Consider the following 18,420-nt stretch of genomic DNA (forward strand, 5'->3'; position numbering starts at 1 on the left):
AAGTGCTCCTAGAAAGATCTGGGAGAAAGTTTTTCTTCAGCTTAGTACTTTCAATATTAACTAAATCTTTTTTCTTTTTTCTTTTTCTTTTTTTTTGAGACAGAGTTACGCTCTTGTTACCCAGGCTGGAGTGCAATGGCGTGATCTCGGCTCACCGCAACCTCCGCCTCCTGGGTTCAGGCAATTCTCCTGCCTCAGCCTCCTGAGTAGCTGGGATTACAGGCACGCACCACCATGCCCAGCTAATTTTTTGTAGTTTTAGTAGAGACGGGTTTTCACCATGTTGACCAGGATGGTCTCGATCTCTTGACCTCGTGATCCACACGCCTTGGCCTCCCAAAGTGCTGGGATTACAGGCGTGAGCCACTGTGCCCGGCCCCTTTTTCTACAACATCAAGAACAAGACTGTAAATCACTTTTCTACAGGTCATACACTTCTTCAACAGAAGTATGTTTATAATGCTTTTCAATTTTAGGTCAGTAGATTTATATATATATACAAATGTATATATATATATTATACACTATGTGTATATATATATGTATATATATATATAGAGATTATGGAAAGAAAGGTGGTGACAAGTAGAATGAAGAGCGGGTACTCAACTCTGAAGAAGAGGCAGATTCAAGAATAGATCTTTGCATAGAACAAGAATGGGAAAACAGATCTTTTAAGTGAGCCCCTATAAATAGTTTTTCTCAACAGCTGATATAAAAACTAACTACTATTAATTGTCCCTTTAACTAAAATAGAAACATTGGATCACATATTTGCTTAGGTAAAAGTTAAGCCAATTTATCTGCAGTAATATATTGCATATCTTAAAGAGCTTCACAATATTTTACAATGACTAATTTTGGGTTCTAATATAACAGAAATGGGCAAGTAAGTTATCAAATTACATGACATAGAACATGGTTAAAATAGTGCTACTTTGAAGTTGAAACCAAATGTTCATTTTTATAATGAACCAAAATCTCAGGGTGGCATTTATGACACATAACGTCTCATAACCCATTCGCTTCTGCTCCTGTTCCATCCACACTGGCTTTCTATTAGTTTTTTAAGCATGAGCATCAACTCTCCTCTTTGTCTTGCATGTTCATTGGTCTTGAATGTTTCTCCACTTTATTTTCTCTTGATGAATTTCCTTTCATAACTCAGCTTTGGTGGTCAACTTAACTTCTTCAGAGAGATATTAGCTTGACCTCCTATCCTAGAAAGCTCCTCAATCACTAGCTTATGAACTTTTCTCTGCAAAGCACTTGTCACCGCAGAAATTTTCCTGCTTATTTATATACAAATGTATTTACTTACAATCTGACTCCCTCTACTTCAGTGTAAAGGGTTTGAAAGTATGGGATTTTGACTGTCAGATTCCTAGAATTTAGAGAGATGTAATAAATATTTGGTGCATCAATGAACAAAATTAAGTTTCAGCTATGTAATACAAGTCCCCCCTCTAAGACAAATTCATTAGGAAATAACCCCCCCCAGAAATAAGAATATATTCACTTGTTGCATAAAGTCTTTAGATATGAACCAGTTAAATCTTTAAAGACATCTGGCCAAAAATATAGTTATATATTGTTTACAGTAGTTGATTTCTGGACTTTCTTTTGCATCATATTTAATAGACTATTGTTACTTTGGATAAGGTCATATAGTTCTGACTTATGAGAGTAACACTATTTAAGTATATAAAGAGGATTTTTTTTCTCATATTTCCTACAAAGGGGATGTGATTATAAATCCAGGGCATCAAGTGTTCAGCTATTCCTACAAAATATTGTCAGTATCCTACTAGATATTGTTAAGATTCTGATTTCTCAAAATTGGTTTTGTGAAACAAGTTCAGGGTGAGCATCTATAACCAGAGATTATAGTGAATTCATTCAGCATGGCACATATTAGTTCCTGGCCACAGAGTCCACATCTTAGAAAGACCCACTAAAGGCCACAAGTTCCCTTTGTTGCTTTCAGAATAATTTCAGAGTTAACTGAGAAACAGAACAATGTTATGATGAAATAGTTATGCCTAACTATGTCACCTGCTTCTTTTGTGGAACATTGGCCTTAGAAGCCCACTATTGCAATTTATCTAGTGGAAAACGTGCATAATGAGCTAATTGGTTATAACAAAGGAACAAATAATTGCCTTAATAAAAAAGTATGATATTGTGCTGGACAAAACAGATATACCTAAAACAGGTTGAAATGATAATTATTGAGTCCACTGTCAATGCTGTCCATAAATATTTCTAGAGGCAAGAAATATTTTTCAAGTGGTATGTTGAGTTTGAAAATTTCTAATGATTTATACACTATTATAGCGTACAATAGAACTTATGTATGCATATTTTAAACTATTCAATTACATGGTACATAAACTCAGCAGAAGGGATGGTGCATAATAAAATACTGATTATGTACTCTTCCCAAGTAAGAAAAAACATCTAAAAGTTGGAAAGAGGGCAAAAAGGTAGATGGCATGTATTTCCTATCTATACTGGAGGATAGGCCCACCCAAGGTTTAGGAAAATATAATTTTCAATTGTCTGCATACTATTGATTAAAACGCTTACTCTGATTTAGTAAAGTTAAATGGTTCTTTATTGATTTTTCTGAAATAGATATCTAAATAATTTGCATCTGAAAGAAGTATATCAAAGTTAGTTTACTGCTCTTTTGGAAATGAACCAGTTTTTAAGCTAATTTAGCAATCTTAACATTCTTTTATTGAATTGTCTATTGCTTATACATAACTAGTTGCTCAAATGTTAATGTTTTCTACATAAATTACTTAGGTGAATAAAATATATTTTAATTTCATTTTATGTTTTTACATGAGTTTTATAATTTTTCACATGAAAAATTATACTTTAACAGCCCTAAATCTACACAGCAAATTAGTAAGACCTTCTTAATGTTCTACCTCCTTGAACAGCTTCCTCTACAACCAAATCCTGGTGCTTTATCCATGTTGCTACTGCCTTAAACGCTTTTTGCCTACTGCATAAAACACAAACCTTTTGTGAAATAATTCTAATCAAGAAAATGTATCTGTAAGGTTTATTGCCAAGGTAAAATGAGGAAACTGAGGCAAGTATAAGAAAATGAGAAGTTAATTTGTTCAGCTCCCGGGTAAGGTTCTGTGATCCAGGAAGGGGCCAAAGAAGTCACGCCCAGCTGTTCAGGGCATAGGGTTTTATGCGGAGGGAAGGCAATTGATTGGCTATTGGGGAAACAAAGCAAAGGCAATCTTATTGGTTGTTAAGAAGCAGGAAATACCTGGAGCTAGTTGCCATAGGTAGGCGGGACCTTGGGTAAGTGGGCCTGCCCGGGGGTGTACAGGCAGACTGCTATCGAGCAGGGTTTGATGGGGCTTCTTTAAAAAAATTTTCTGCAGCATTTTTCAACAGCGGGCTGGGGGTTGGATGCATAATTTAGAGCTGAATGTGGGCTTGGGCCTGGTATGCGGAGGCGGGTGCAGGGAAGCCATGCCGCGAGGCCAGGAAACGAGCTTGGGTGATGACATAGTTATCAGGCGCGGAGAGAGATGGATGTGTCCATTTAACCCTCTGCAAGGCAGCTGGCCTTACATTCCAACCTTTTTTATGGTATAGGACGCTGCTTCTTTCTGACTACTTCCTGCTGAACAGGGGTGGAGTGGGGGGAGGTCTGTTGGCCGGTGCCTCAGTTGTGAGCCGGACGTAGGGGTGAAGCAGCATTTGATTTACGGCTACCCTGGAAATTTCCCTCATGCGAGCTTGTAAAAACCTGAGAAAGGGGCTAGCATTAGCAAAAGATGAATTACGATAATGGGAGTGATGACAGGGGTTATCCAGGTAAGTACAGGGGACTGCCACCAGTTAAGGGAAGAGGCTGGTATGCTTTGTTTTCTTTGGAAGTCTTCTTGAAGATGATAGAGAGTGTTGACATTTTCCTCCACTAGACCGGTTTCATTAATGTAATAACAACATTGTTCCTGGAGAAACAAGCAGGTACCTCCTTTTTCTGCTGTTAACAGGTCTAGGGCCTGCCAATTTTGGAGAGTTACCCGAGCCAATGACGTGATTTGTCGCCGGAAGGATGCCAGAGAGGCGGCTGATGCCTCAATGGCCACCCGGAGTTTGTCTTCTAGGTGAGTGGCTGAGGTGACACTGTAGCCCAGAGCGCCACTCCCTATTCCAGCCGCTGCTAGAGAAGATGCTAAGGAGAGGCCAACCACTATTGGGTGGAAGACTGTTCATTTACTCTGGTGCTTTGGGGATGGAGTGACAAGGGACAAGAATTCAGCTTGTTCATATACTTCTAACTGTGAGACCAAGATGGCTGGCACGCAAGGGAAGGGAAGAGAGGTATCTATAACTTTGGTTAGAGTTCATGGCACCAAAAGTACTCCCCTGGAGGCACATAGAAGGTGGAGGCTACCTTTACCAGAATATAGCAGTTGGAGTCATTGACAGTCCTGTAGCAGAGAGACTTTGAGAGTGTACCTTAAACAGGGGGATGTCTGTTAAGGGGGAATTGGGTTGTCCTATAGGCGTTTTGGACGGGTTGAACTCGGTCTAGAGGGGAACTGCAGAAAGGGGGGGGGGTTGTTGAGGGAGGCACATAAAAAGCAGTTGGTGAAATTTGTGGATTTGGCTAAATTTAATATGTTGATACCTTGTTGAACTAGAGTTAGCCAGGAGAAAGGTTGGGAGGTGTTCTTTAGGGGTTTGAAATGGTTAGTTAAGACGGCTTCATTTTGTAGGATGGCATTGCCTAATGAGTTGAGTCGGTCTATTTCCATTGGCACAATGCAGATGTAGGTCCGAAATATTAGCCATGTGCCACTAGGGTATCTATTTGTGTGTGAATTGTATATTTTACCTGTGGCTCCCTTTTCCTAGCGACTGTTCCAGGGGTCACGGATGGCAAATTGCACTTTGCTTTTTCCATTGGTGCCGAGTATTTTTCCTGTGATTCTGTGCATGACACAGGACCTATATAGGCATCCACCATAGGCGGCATTCCACTGATGACAGTAATCTTTGGTTTGGTCATACAAAAAGCATAAAGCTGCATCACGCCAGCTCCCTGTGAGGAGAGTGCCTGGGAGGGTTTTGGCCTTTGATTCTTTAAATTCAAGCACTATGGTCGACTGACAGCCTGCAGGCAGATAGTCCACTTGGGAAAGGTATTGGGTTTTGGTGGTTTTACCTTCTGTCCAGGATTCCTGAAGATAAAAGTGCCAGACGTATGAGTTGGCTTTAAGAGGAGATATTAGAAGGGTTGTTAGGAGAAGAATTTGAAGGGCTCGGGGCGACTACCAGGGATGACGTGTGAGGCGGAGGCGGGGAAGCCATGCGGTGAGGCCAGAGAACGAGCTTGGGTGATGACGTAGTTATCAGGTGCGGAGAGACATGGATGTGCCCATTTAACCCTCTGTGAGGCAGCCGGCCTTACAGTAACTTCTGCCTACCTCACCATCATTTTATTTTGCTGCATCTACCCTCATATTCTATGCTCAAACCCACTGAGTTGTTAATTATTACTCTGACCATGCCCAGCTGTTTTCTGGAAACCTTCTGCTTTTGCTATGGTATTATTTTTGTCTGAAGCAATCTTCTGAACAGTTGACCCACCCTTTGCCATTTTTACAAAAATCTCAAATATAATTTTTTCAAAATACAATATTTCTGGACTAATCATTTCGCTGCACCAGGTAAAACTGGATTTCTTCCACATTTCCCTAATTCTAATTTAACAGCTCTCTGAGTACACCTGAAATTCTTTATTACACTTACCTGTGTATATGTATTCCTCCATTTCCCAAACTCTATTCTTCTTAGGGAGGGCTGTGTATTATATAGTTTTGTATATCTTAGCAAATCCATCGAATGATTCTCTGAAGGACAGAAGGTACCTGATCCATGATTATTGGAAACTAAAATAGTAAAATATATGGATTGGGGAGACATTCACCCCATTATGTTATGTGGCTTAACATAATGGGGTGAAAGCTGGGAGAGATTTTATCCATCAACTGGCTTAGAATTTCTAAAGAAATTATGGTTTGTATGAGTAAGTCATGTAAATTATGCATTTTAGACATAAACAAAAGAAGATAGAAAAATCTGTTTGCTTGTTGAGAAACACTCAGTGATGCCAATCTCTCATTTTCTATGAAGCTGAGGCCCCCCAAATAAGCAAATTGTCCATGTCTATACAAATAGATTTACTAACTTGGGATGAGCCCCTTTGTCTTGAATCCCAAAGTATTCTTATAACGAGTACACAGGACCTGAAGTGTTTTTTAAAAGGTCCTTTTTGGTTCTGATAATGAATTAGCCTTGCCTTTAGGAAACTGTGTTTATAAGCAAAGTGAAGCCTGCGTAGAGGAATATGATGACTCCCTTACACCACATTGCTTTTTTCACCATCCCCAAAGACATTCTGACCTTTCCATTTCTGTTTCTTCACTCTTTGATACACTACATCCTCCTCAGAGTAATATCATAGGGCCATTTCAGTTTTCTTCTGAGACAAAGTAACATTACACAGCACAGTTTTTGCTAATAACTTGACCTTTCGGTTCAGTGATGCTCATATTGATAGCATAAGAGATTTCCTTAAGAAAGAAAGAAAAAAAAGAAAATATCAAGAGGTTTATGTTCATCAGTTAGAAATTCTGGCTAATTTACTACCATGGTATACAGTTACAAAGTCTAAAAAAGTTCATTTTCCTTTTTGTATTCAATACTACAAAGCATATCTTGTTTATTTTAGGCAAATAATGACTAAATTAAAAAATAAAAATATTTGCCAGGTGTGGTGGCTCACGTCTGTAATCCCAGCACTATGGGAGGCAGAGGCAGGTGGATCATCTGAGGTCAGGAGCTTGAGACCAGTCTGAGTAACACAAAGAAACCCTGTATCTACTAAAAATACAAAATTAGCTGAGCGTGATGGTGTATGCCTGTAATCTCAGCTACTCGGGAGGCTGAGGCAGGAGAATCGCTTGAACCTGGGAGGCGAAAGTTGTGGTAAGCTGAGATCGTGCCACTGCACTCCAGCCTGGGCAACAAGAGTGAAACTCTGTCTCAAAAAAAAAAAAAAAATTTGTTCAAAGCAAATCGATTTTTTAAATAATAGAGTAGGGAAGTCATGGTTGGAATAATCTTAACAAATGGTATGCGAAAAAATGACCATCATTATTTACACAATAATAATCTAATGTTTATAGACCTGAAAGCTATTTGTGATGAAATCATTTTTTAAATAATAAAATACTTTTTCAAAATATTTTATACTAATATTTAAAATGTTTGTCTAATTCTTGGAAAGACGGTTTCTTGGGAACAAAACAAGACAATATGCAGATTTTTTTTCCTTTTCAGAAACAAATATGGGAGGTAATGTGTTTAAAAGAAACAGACATGTTTACCAACAGGCAGTGAAATTTGCCATTCTTAAAATGCAAAATATTAGTGATTTATTTTTCTTCTTTTCTCTCTTCCTTTTTTAATCCAAACTCTTTTTTATACTCCTAATTATTTAACTGTTCAAGAATGGTATATTTGCTGCCAGTACATTTCCAGAGCAAACGAAAGGAGAAGGGAATAAAGAAACAATAATTATTTAGGAAAATAATGAAAGATTTCAAGGTGGCAAATATATTCATCTGTAAACTATTCTGTTGGCGACAAACTAACTGAAATCTAGTCATACATCACTGAGAACATAGGATTCATACACTGTGATGTAAGTGGATTTGTAAACAAGATTATTTTTAAAGTTGTATTGACTTCATTGATTTTCATAAGGATATACGCTATTCTGTGTAATGGAGTTTTTATTGCAATTTACAGGTAAACAGCTGAAATACCTTAGGGCATTTTTTTTCTTTCTGTAATAGTAGAAGCTAAAAGTAGAATGTGTCACCATTAACCTTGAGACTATTGGGCTTTACTGGCTTGTATTTCAACCATCCATTATTTAAATATGTCTGTGTGGTTATAATATTTACTCAGCACACATAAGACATTATGAATCCTCTATTTCAGGATTTATTTCAAGAGTCCTTTAAAACAAAAGATAAATACTTTTTATGTGTTTTAATAATAAATGTTACTTTTTGTCCTGTAACATGTCCTGTTTAAAATTCCATCATTGATTTAACATGCACGTATCAACATCCACAAATTTATATGCATACATTCCAACAGCAAAATCCCCAGCAAATATTGAATTATTTCACCATTCTTGCCTTCTATGGTCACAGTCTCTTGAAAAAGAATGATTACTAGGAGATTTCTACAACTTTAAGCTGACATCTAGTTGCTGAAACTTGATTCTCCTCACTCAGCCTCCTCCATGATTAAATATCTCAATATTTAAAGACCTTTGGAATGAGACAAAGTGGTGGTTTTTAGGTAATAATGGAGAATCTGCTTGAAAATGTTAAATGACAAAACCCCATTTGTTTTATGGAAACAGAACATATGTAAGAATCTGAACTAGTAAGTCCCACTTTGATTTCAGCCAAGATACTGGGATGAATTATTATATAAGTAGTTTCATGCCTTCTACTTCAACTGCTTCAAAGCTATGGCTTGACTCCGTGTAAGGCAAGGACAACAATAAAAGGGAAAGATCTATTTGTGGGCTTGGATAGCTAGATTTGAATGCTAGGCTTAAAACTGTATGACCATAGAAAGTTTATTTAACTTTCTGGATGAGTGCATTTCATTTGGCAAGTTAAATTACATCCCTGCCTCATTTTCCTCTTATATAAAATGGAGACAATAATCATATCTTCCTCATAGTTAATGCAAGGATTATATTAATTCACATATGTAAAATACTTTAAAAGTTGCTAGTATATAGCCAGTGTCAAAATAGTTATTTTTTATTATTATTGCCATGAAAGGCAGAATAATGATCCTTCAAAGAGGTCCATATCCTAATCTCCAGAAACCAAAAAGTGTTACCTTACTTGGTAAAGGGGACTTTGTGATATGATTAAGGTTACAAACCTTCAGATGGGGGTATTATCCTGGAATCTCCTGGTGGGTCCAATCTAATCACATAAACTCTTTTTTAAAAGCCAAGAGAGAATCAGAGGAACTGATACATACAGATAAGGCCTTTTCAAATGATACAAATGATTAAAACGGACCTTCCTGTTGCTTAGAGAGCTTTGGTGTTAAATAAGTAAATAAATTTTGATTGCTAGAATCAACCTCATTCCCTTTCCTGATATGTTTTCTCTCATTTTCAAGAACAGATTTCTTTACAAAAGCCACTCAAATGCTCCTTGACCAGTCACTGTTTAAAGGGGCTTCTGGTAGTGATTGGGTAATAAAGAACTTAGAATCTTTATGAAAATCCAAGCACGCATAAAAATATAAATGGCAATAGGTACTTAAGACTGATAGAAATAATGGTTTAATCAGATGAACAATAATGTTTGAGAACTTTATTAAGGCCATAACAATCTCTTGCTATGATATGTATAGACTTTATTACACAAATTAAATAATAAATTAATATTATACACCATTATTAAGTAACATGACACTGTTTGGCATTATGCTAAACAACTACTCTATGAGGTGGCTCCCATTATTTTAATTTTACTCATAGGAAATCAAGTAACTTGTATATGAGACATGTGGCTGATAAGTTTTAGAGTTGAATTTGAAATTAAGATTCTCGATTTTAACTCACTGATTCTAAATTTTCAGCTCTTTTCCTTGTACCATGCTGACTGCCAATATCACCTTAAACTCAGTTTATCTTATTGAAACAAAGTAGTCTCATTTGGGAAATAATAATACAACCTTTCAGGAATAAAAGCTTGCAACAAAAGAGACAAAAAAAAAATAGTTTAGGATGAAGATCTCAAGTTTCCAGGCATACTGTTAGAGCCACTGCTTAGATGACCTATTTTTCACTGAACACCGGTCAGCTATGGACAGAATGGAATCAGCTTAGAATTGCATTTGGCCCTTAACAAAAAGGCCAGAAATAAATGTGACTTAAACATGATAGAGGTTTACATCTCTCTCTCATACAGAAAAAAAAAAAAAAAACAGAAAAATGCATCCATAGCTATTTTGACTGTTATGTAATTACATCAATCAAGAATGTAGATTGCTTCTATTTTTTATTTTACTGTTCTTTGCATGGTTCTTGCATCTTTAGGATCACTTCCAGATCCTAAATGGCTGATAGAACTCCAGTTATCATATCTGTGCTTCAGAGAGGAAACAGGAATTAGGGACCAGGCGTAAGCCAGATCTCTGCTTGCTTTTAAATGAGCTTTCTTCAATTCCTATGTATCTGTTTGACTTTAATTATGTGAGTGATTCTGGTGTACAGCTAAGCCTGAGGACCTCCTTACTATGATACATATAATAACTATCTGCCTTTCACTTGTTTTTGATTAGCCACCTCTGATTGCATGGGAGATTGGAAAATGTAGTTATTTAGCTATGCACATTTCTAACTATAGAGGAATCTGGGTTTTGTTACAAGGAAGAAGGGAAAGGTAAGTACTAAGTAGCTATCTGGGACCCAAACACTAAAATCGCCAAGCCAATGAACATTTCCAGATATGCATTACCCATGCAATTTCAGAATCTTGGCTTTCTTATTAAGGTTAATTGGAAGTTAGTGGAATCTCCATTGGGAGAGTCTCTAATGGAGTGATCTAGGAATTTACGAAGTCGAATCAGGTGAAAAATTCAGTTACATTCTTATGAAGTGCTCCGTGTCACAAAGCTGCCTCTGCTTACATTTTCTTCCCACCCCATCAAAAGGAATTAACTTCATCAACAGAGTAAGATCAAACCATATGCAATTTAATATTCTGAGCTTTCCGTCAATCTAGATGCCATATTCATGATAAATTATCGAAATCAAATTTATATTTTTAAGGTCCACTTTTTATGTTCATAATTTACATTTATAAATATATATTATATAATAGTAACATGTTCTCATGATGTTCAGATATCATGTCCCACAGGAAACATTTCAAATGACACAATTTCCAATATGGAAAAAAAATCTGACAAGTTTATAGTCACTTCTGTTTTGTTTTGTTTTTTTTTTTTTTCATCTAAAGTATATGTAATCCTTAGTAGGAAAAAAAAATGTTACAAAGAAGTAGTATAGCACTGTAGAAAAAGCATGGACTTGAAACCTAAATAAATTCCAGTTTAAATCCCTTCTCAAACTATTATTTCTTGTTATGTGACTTTGCAGAAATTATGTAAACTCCCTTGGAGTCGTTTTTAACTGTAATCTTTAATTGTATAATTATGATCTAATTGTGTAAATATAAGCTTGTTACATAAAAAGATATATATGTATATAAATATATGTATATTGAGACGAAGTTTCGCTCTTGTTGCCCAGGCTGGAGTGCAATGGCGCGATCTCGGCTAAGCACAACCTCCACTTCCCAGGTTCAAGCAATTCTCCTACCTCAGCCTCCGGAATAGCTGGGATTACAGGCATCTGTCACCACACCTGGCTAATTTTGCAATTTTAGTAGAGACAGAGTTTCTCTATGTTGGTTATAAAATTGTAGTAAAAATGACCCTTATTTCTCAATTTATATTAAAAATTTTAAACTGTCTGTGAAACCTTAATTCAGGATCCAAAATTATAATGGGATTTTCATATAGTTATTTTATGATGGGGAATTATACGTGTTACAAAGTAATGTTATTTGCACTTTACTCACACTAAATTTTAGATACATTTATAATAACCTTTGCCCCACAAATTAACCTTTTATTTTCTTCTTCCATGAAATATACAAAAATAACTTATTTCATTTCTGAAGAACAGAAAGTAAATAATGTATATTCCATAGGAAGTTATTAAAATTTTTACTAAAAACCAGTGATGACCACCATGAAACGAGTATCTTTGCAGGTTAATGACACAGAGTGGACAATGGCATAAATTTTCCATTAAAAGTTACTGAAAATGTTTCTTTGTAGCAGCTTTGATACGTTTTCAAATTCTGAGCTGTGAATAAACAAACGCCCAAGTGACATTTTACCTCTGCTCTATTTCCCTGATGGCCTCAATCCATATTAGCCTAAATCTTCACCCTTGACCTGAACACAAGCCTTGGGTGGGGTTCATTTGCTATGTATACATAAAGGATTTTTTGCCCCCAACAAGTCTGTAAATTCCTTAAAGTCACTTCTAATGCAGACTTACAGTCTTTCACAACAAGAAAAATTGTCTTGTGTTTAGAAAGTATTTACTAAAAGTAAATTTGGACAATAATAAATATTCATAACTAAAAAGAACAAGAAATGTTATCAGTGGTCTAAATAGCCTCCTTTCTACAGGTCACTTCGGTGCCCTCTATGCTGACCTATATATATGACCCTTTATGTTGGCCTCACCAGACTCTCGCTCTCATGTTTGACTGTTTAATTTTGTGGGTGATTCTGGTTTATAACTAGGCCCGAAGAGCTCCTTAGTATGATACATACGAGAAATATCTGCCTATTTACTCAAATCATCAGCCTACCAACATGGCGACCTCCATGTGTTACAAGGTAACCCAAATTCCAGGAATTGGGCACCTGCTTTCTCAAGCCAGCAGTTAAGAGATTCAGAGAATGAGTAGCAAATGTGTGGCTTTGCCTGATTGAGCACATTCTACAGTTCGGAATCAGCACACTGAGTTTTTCTAACTAATTCTCATTTTCCTGAGAGGACTGGGAATCCTGGACATAGCACAGTGCCTATAAACTGATCTTGTTCTCAGGCTAGTCCTTCAAGTAGTAGGAAAGGAACAGGCTGTAAAAATAAAAAATGAAAACAGCAAAGAAGCAACAAAAAACTGTGTTGCTCCCTCTTGGAACATGGCAACTCCTGCTTTAGAACCTGTTGAAAATTCTGTAACGTAATGGGGAGAAATACATTATCTGTTTTATCATAAATTACAGTTTCCTATTTTACCTCCCAAATTCTTATTTGAATATCTGGAAACTTGTGGAACAACTCCTATACTCTCCATAAAATGTAGAACAACTGAGCAAAACCCTATAGCAGAATGGCACAGTATAATGGATATATCCACCATGATCAGCTCAAATGGCATGGCTCCTGGCAGAAAAGTATTCAGTGGACTATTTGGGAAGAGCTTCAATACGTGATACATGAGTGTAACTACCTTTGGGAGTTAAATACCCTAAAGTCATCCTTTGAGAGCCTCACAGAAAAATATACAGAGAACAGAAGATGCAAGGCATTCAGAATCCTGAAGTTAAATCAATGGGTATTATAAGCCAGTGAAATTTGTTTATGTATGCCATGGTAACTAACTCATTTATATTTAGGCGTCTATTCGAAGTCTAGAAACCTATTGTCTGTCATACATGAACTTTTTGTTAGTGAGCAGGAGTTGGGTGAAGATAAACCCTGGTTACTTTGTAATCCAGGAGAGCAAATAAAGCAAATTTCCTCTAAGAAGAAGCAGGGCTATGTTGATGTGTTAGGGCTCAGGATCAGACAACACATAAGGCTAAGCTAAGGAATCTAGAGTATGAGTCAGGCAGCACACAAAAAGAACAAGTTGCCAAAAACAGTATGGTCACTGGAGAGGCTGAAATGATCAGGAAATCAAATTTGAATTTATAAATGCTAGAGTTATTCCTTGTAAACAAGAGAAACTACGCTCTGGGTAGAAAGCAAGAAGTTGAAAGGTTGCCAGTGTGGTCAACAAGCAGAAAAATGAAGGAACAAGTTGTGAGGCAGCAGATATATGAACAGATATGACCATGTTTTATTCAATTTTTCTGACCAGAGATAGAAACAAATATTGAAAGGTTTGGCTGGATTTTGTAAACCATATTGAGCATGAACCTTGTCTTGAATCTATCTGCAATTTCAGTTCTTTTAAGTTGAGGCTACATGGCTATTGCCCGTCCCTCAAGAGGTTAGAATTATAGAACCTGAGCTCCAGTGACATTTATCCCAATAATTAGCTGCAATAGCTTTCTTTAATGGCAACCATTTCCCAACTGCCCAATGTTTCCTTCTTCCAGATTCTTCTTTAAGTTTTTACCGTCTAATGACATTCACAAATAACCCTTGCTAAAATTCTCTGAAGATATCAAAGTCTTCCCTGAATTTTGTGCTTTAGACTATATGTCCTACCTGCTTACTTGACAAATATTAGTAGTGCTGAAACTGCCTTCAAGTATCTGTTCCCCTATATCATCTAGGTTCTATGTCAGACTCTTTACTGCCTGTTATAATGATGTAGACTTTACAGAGAAAATATGATTAAAAATGAACTTTATGTCTTAGTTTAAAGGACTGGAAAACAAAACAAAAATATTACACCAAAATGTAAGTTTGCAAAACAATAAAAGTCTTGAGACTTAGATTTTCACCTCAAGGTAACCATTTGCTTTAATGAAGTGGTAGGGATCTGCCGTCAGTCCAGTTTTCTGTGTATATGACACTGATTGAACAGCCATGCTCTCAGCCACATGGCAGGGTCTTTCCTTCAATCTTTGTCTGGAGTTGAAAGACGATCTAGGACTTTTCACCTCTTGGAGAGTTTCTTCAGGATGTGGTCTCTCTCTATTGCATACTACTGTGTTCTTGAATTTGCAACCAAGCCTGTCCTTTTCTTTCTTATTTGATTCTGTCTATCACATCTCCTCTTGAAATAAGAGCTGGTCTGGAGTTCAATTTGAAAGTCATTAATCTCCTTTAAACATGCTTGTTTTGGGTTACAGTCACTCCTATTTAATAGAAGGAATATCTTTTGAGCTAGTATTTTTGTTATAACTACCACTTCCTCTTCTGTGTTTCAAAGTAAAATATTGACTATTTTGTATACAAGACTTCATCTGAAATCCCACAATGCCAGGAACCAGGAACAGGTGAGCTGGTTCAGCTAGCATCTTCCACCAGTAATTACGGGGGATCACCATCATCCAGGATCTGGTCCTCATTTTTTCAGGTTGAGAAAAATATGTCATTTTTATAGAATTTTTCAGATTCTGGAAGATGAACTTATAGTAATATAATGTTCAAAAATGACATATTATTAGATTATCTTGCTTAAGAAGTAGGTCTACAAAGGGTGGTTCACTCTACCACTCAGGAGGTTAAGAACAAATCTGAAGGTAGTGATATGACCATGAAATAGAACAAGGAATGCTGGGTGTGCCAAAATATTTCATCAAATTACAGGATATGGATAACTCATCCTGATTTATGTTAAAAGTGTTCTTGATGAATAACTGCAATTAGTATTTTAGGTCAAGCCATTATAATTATCCTGTGAGCAACATCAGGAATTTCTTTTCCATCTTTTTAGTTTCTCATTCTGAATTCCATTGAACAGATTCAAAAATGCCATAAACAGCACAATTCTTAATTCATGCATTTGAATATGTAATGTCACACCCTTGGCCCCTTGGTTAGATAAAGGAGATCTTTGGATGCCAATATAGTTATAACCCTCCCCTTAGGATATATAATTGTTGTCCATTACGCTTTCAGGAGGTTAGATGTGTCGGAAATTGTTCCCAATTCCTGAAGATAAACATAATAATCCCTATTGCACAGATAACAGAGTTCACTCCCTAAATAAGACAAAATTATATGCAATAACCACTTTCAAATAATTTATTCTTTTCTCATGTATCTAGTTTTTATTTCCAAAAGTAGCTTGCCTTGAAGTTTAAAGTGTATTGGCCTTAATTCTTAAAAATAAAATGTAGTGCTCTGGCAGATTTAGAAATGTCCTTGCCTCTGTGGCTTATTGTCACTTGGTAAACTCTCAAAGCTGATTATTCTAATTCGAGCCCTGAATCATTCTTTCAAAACTATGTAATATATGCAGTTCCATGCTTTATTATGAAAAAAATAGAATATTTTTTTAAAATTATCAGACAGCAAAATATTAGACTAAGAAGCACCCCTATAAATAACAATGTGAGCCTGGCTTACAGAAGGATGCATTGTTGTACATAATAGCACTCTGCAAAATGCTGTGTACTCATAATGGTTCCAGTTGTATTGCAGAGACTTAAAATCTATCTTACTCAATAAAATACATTTTGAAAAATATATCTATTTTTCAATCCATGGGTAATTATTTAGTTGAATTTTAAGCATATACATTTTTTCTACTTAGGTTTATTTTCATTGAGATTAAAATGCTGGTAGTTTATAAACATATGATTTAGATCTGCCAGGTACACTTATATTTTGTCATCAGGTAGAGAAGTTTGGTACCTTTGCTGCAATTAATTTTATGAGATTTGTAGAAAGATGAAGTGTAAGTATTGAACAGAAATTAAATCTGAGCACTTTCTGTAATCTTTTTTATTCTTACACAGTTTTGATTATTGGCCCTATTAAAATATTAACCACCTGGGGAATAGTATCATGTCTATGTTCTGACAAACAAAATCAGAAAGCTTATTTTATTAGCCCACCTGTCCTTAAGCACACAATTAATTTCCACTTAATGAAAACAATCTGAACTAATTTGCATGAGTTTTTTCCAAGGTGCCTTTTATATTTTTCTAAACTCGTTTTGTAATCCTGGTTATATTTCTAAATCAGAGAAAGGAACAGATAGTATTCATTTATATAATTGATAATTTAGGCATTAATATTTAATGCTTGTCAAGAGCTGAATGATCTAATATTTTACCCTATATTTAAGCTAAGTTATCCTGCCACAGTTTCATGGATATTGGTAGAAAACATCATATTCCAGAGTCAGAGACAGAGAACTTTTTTGATAGAACAACGAAATGGTGCATGCTGCCTGTTGCTTTAGTTTCCTTTGCCTCTAAGTCTGAGAGGGAATATGGAATAACTCAGATGGGCATTGCATACACAGTCATTTTGCATCATAGTTGATATAAACTTAAGTTTAGGCTACTGGAATGTTTCATAAAGCAAGTCTGCCCAAGCTTTTCCCTAGAGGGACACATTATCTTTGTCATACTGTGCAGCAAACACACCTGCCCTTTTCTCAGGAAGGAGCCACTATCTCTATCTTCCAAAGCTGTCCCCTGTACAGAAATCCTTGAAAAGGCTTCTGGAGCAAAAGATATGCAGAGACATGAGAGAACCATGGAGAATTGTCTCTCAACAATATAGAGATATATTTTTATGGTGCCTAGTAGGCAAAAATATTATTTACTAAGACAGTTTTACTATTTTAGATATAGTATTGAGAGACTGATTATATGAGTGAACAATGGCCAGATCATAGATGAAAACAGAACCCTTTCTGATATACAACCTTTGCAGCAACCGGAATCAGAAGCTGAAATATCATATCTGCATAAATCAGCCCCAAACAGTTAGCATTTGTTCAATGACTGCCAGCTTATCTATTTTGCCTCCTGGTTTCTGACTAAGGATCAACTAGAGAAGCCAAATACGTTCTCCAAACTCATCACATAGGATGCCTTGGTTTAATTTAGCCTACCCCCAGCTTCTTGCCAGTAACCTCCAATTAGGCTTTAACTGAAGTCTTTCCTTCTATTTACTATGAAGCTTTCCCATTACTCTGACTGCGTTGAGTCTGTCAAATGCAAGTGATGAAGCTGTCTCCCTTGTTACAGCAGGCTCTAGATAGCCTCTGTTTATTTTCATTACAGAAAGTGTTCATAATATACATACCTAACAAATATAAAAATTATAACTGAATTCAAGAATAGCTTAACTTCTATAATAGAGACCAGATTAAGATACCATGGCTGTGTGTATGTGTATGTATACATGTTATTTAAAAATCTTTTTTCTAGAAATTAAAAGAAAACTAATAACAGTAGGATCTTTGTGGACTTGTATATATTTTTGATGTAATATGGATACTCAACTTTAAAGAAAAAGCAAAATACCTCAGTTTTCTTGTAGATTCAGTCACTAGATGTTTATAAAATGGCATGTAGCTAGAGACACTCACTATGAATAGCTTTTTTAAAAGCCCTATAGCATATCCATATAAATATTTAAAATCTATTAAAAGTTGTATTGCTTCTATAACCCTACTGCCCATGAAATGGTTTAGATAAGATAACCTTCTACACTGTTGTTCTTTAGCGCAAAAAAAGAAGCAATTTTGCAAGCAGCAGCTGGCCTTATCAACATTGGTGACATTTTGCAGCAAACTGAAAGGTAAGAGGTAGAAAGATTTTAAAATATATTCTTGTTGTAAAGACCAAAGAAATGTAATACAGAATGTGCTACTCTTTATAATTTTGGCTGTGTTTCACAGATATTAGGTTTTAAAGCAATTTTATTTTAGTAGATGAGTGAGAGTATTTTAGAGGTAGAGTAGTGAAGCCCACAACTTGCTCTTACAAAACTGAACACTGAGGCAGAAATGAAGAGGTATACGT

The sequence above is a fragment of the Sapajus apella genome, unplaced genomic scaffold (assembly GCF_009761245.1).
Source record: "Sapajus apella isolate SASKATOON/1434 unplaced genomic scaffold, GSC_monkey_1.0 scaffold4, whole genome shotgun sequence".
Classification (NCBI taxonomy): domain Eukaryota; kingdom Metazoa; phylum Chordata; class Mammalia; order Primates; family Cebidae; genus Sapajus; species Sapajus apella.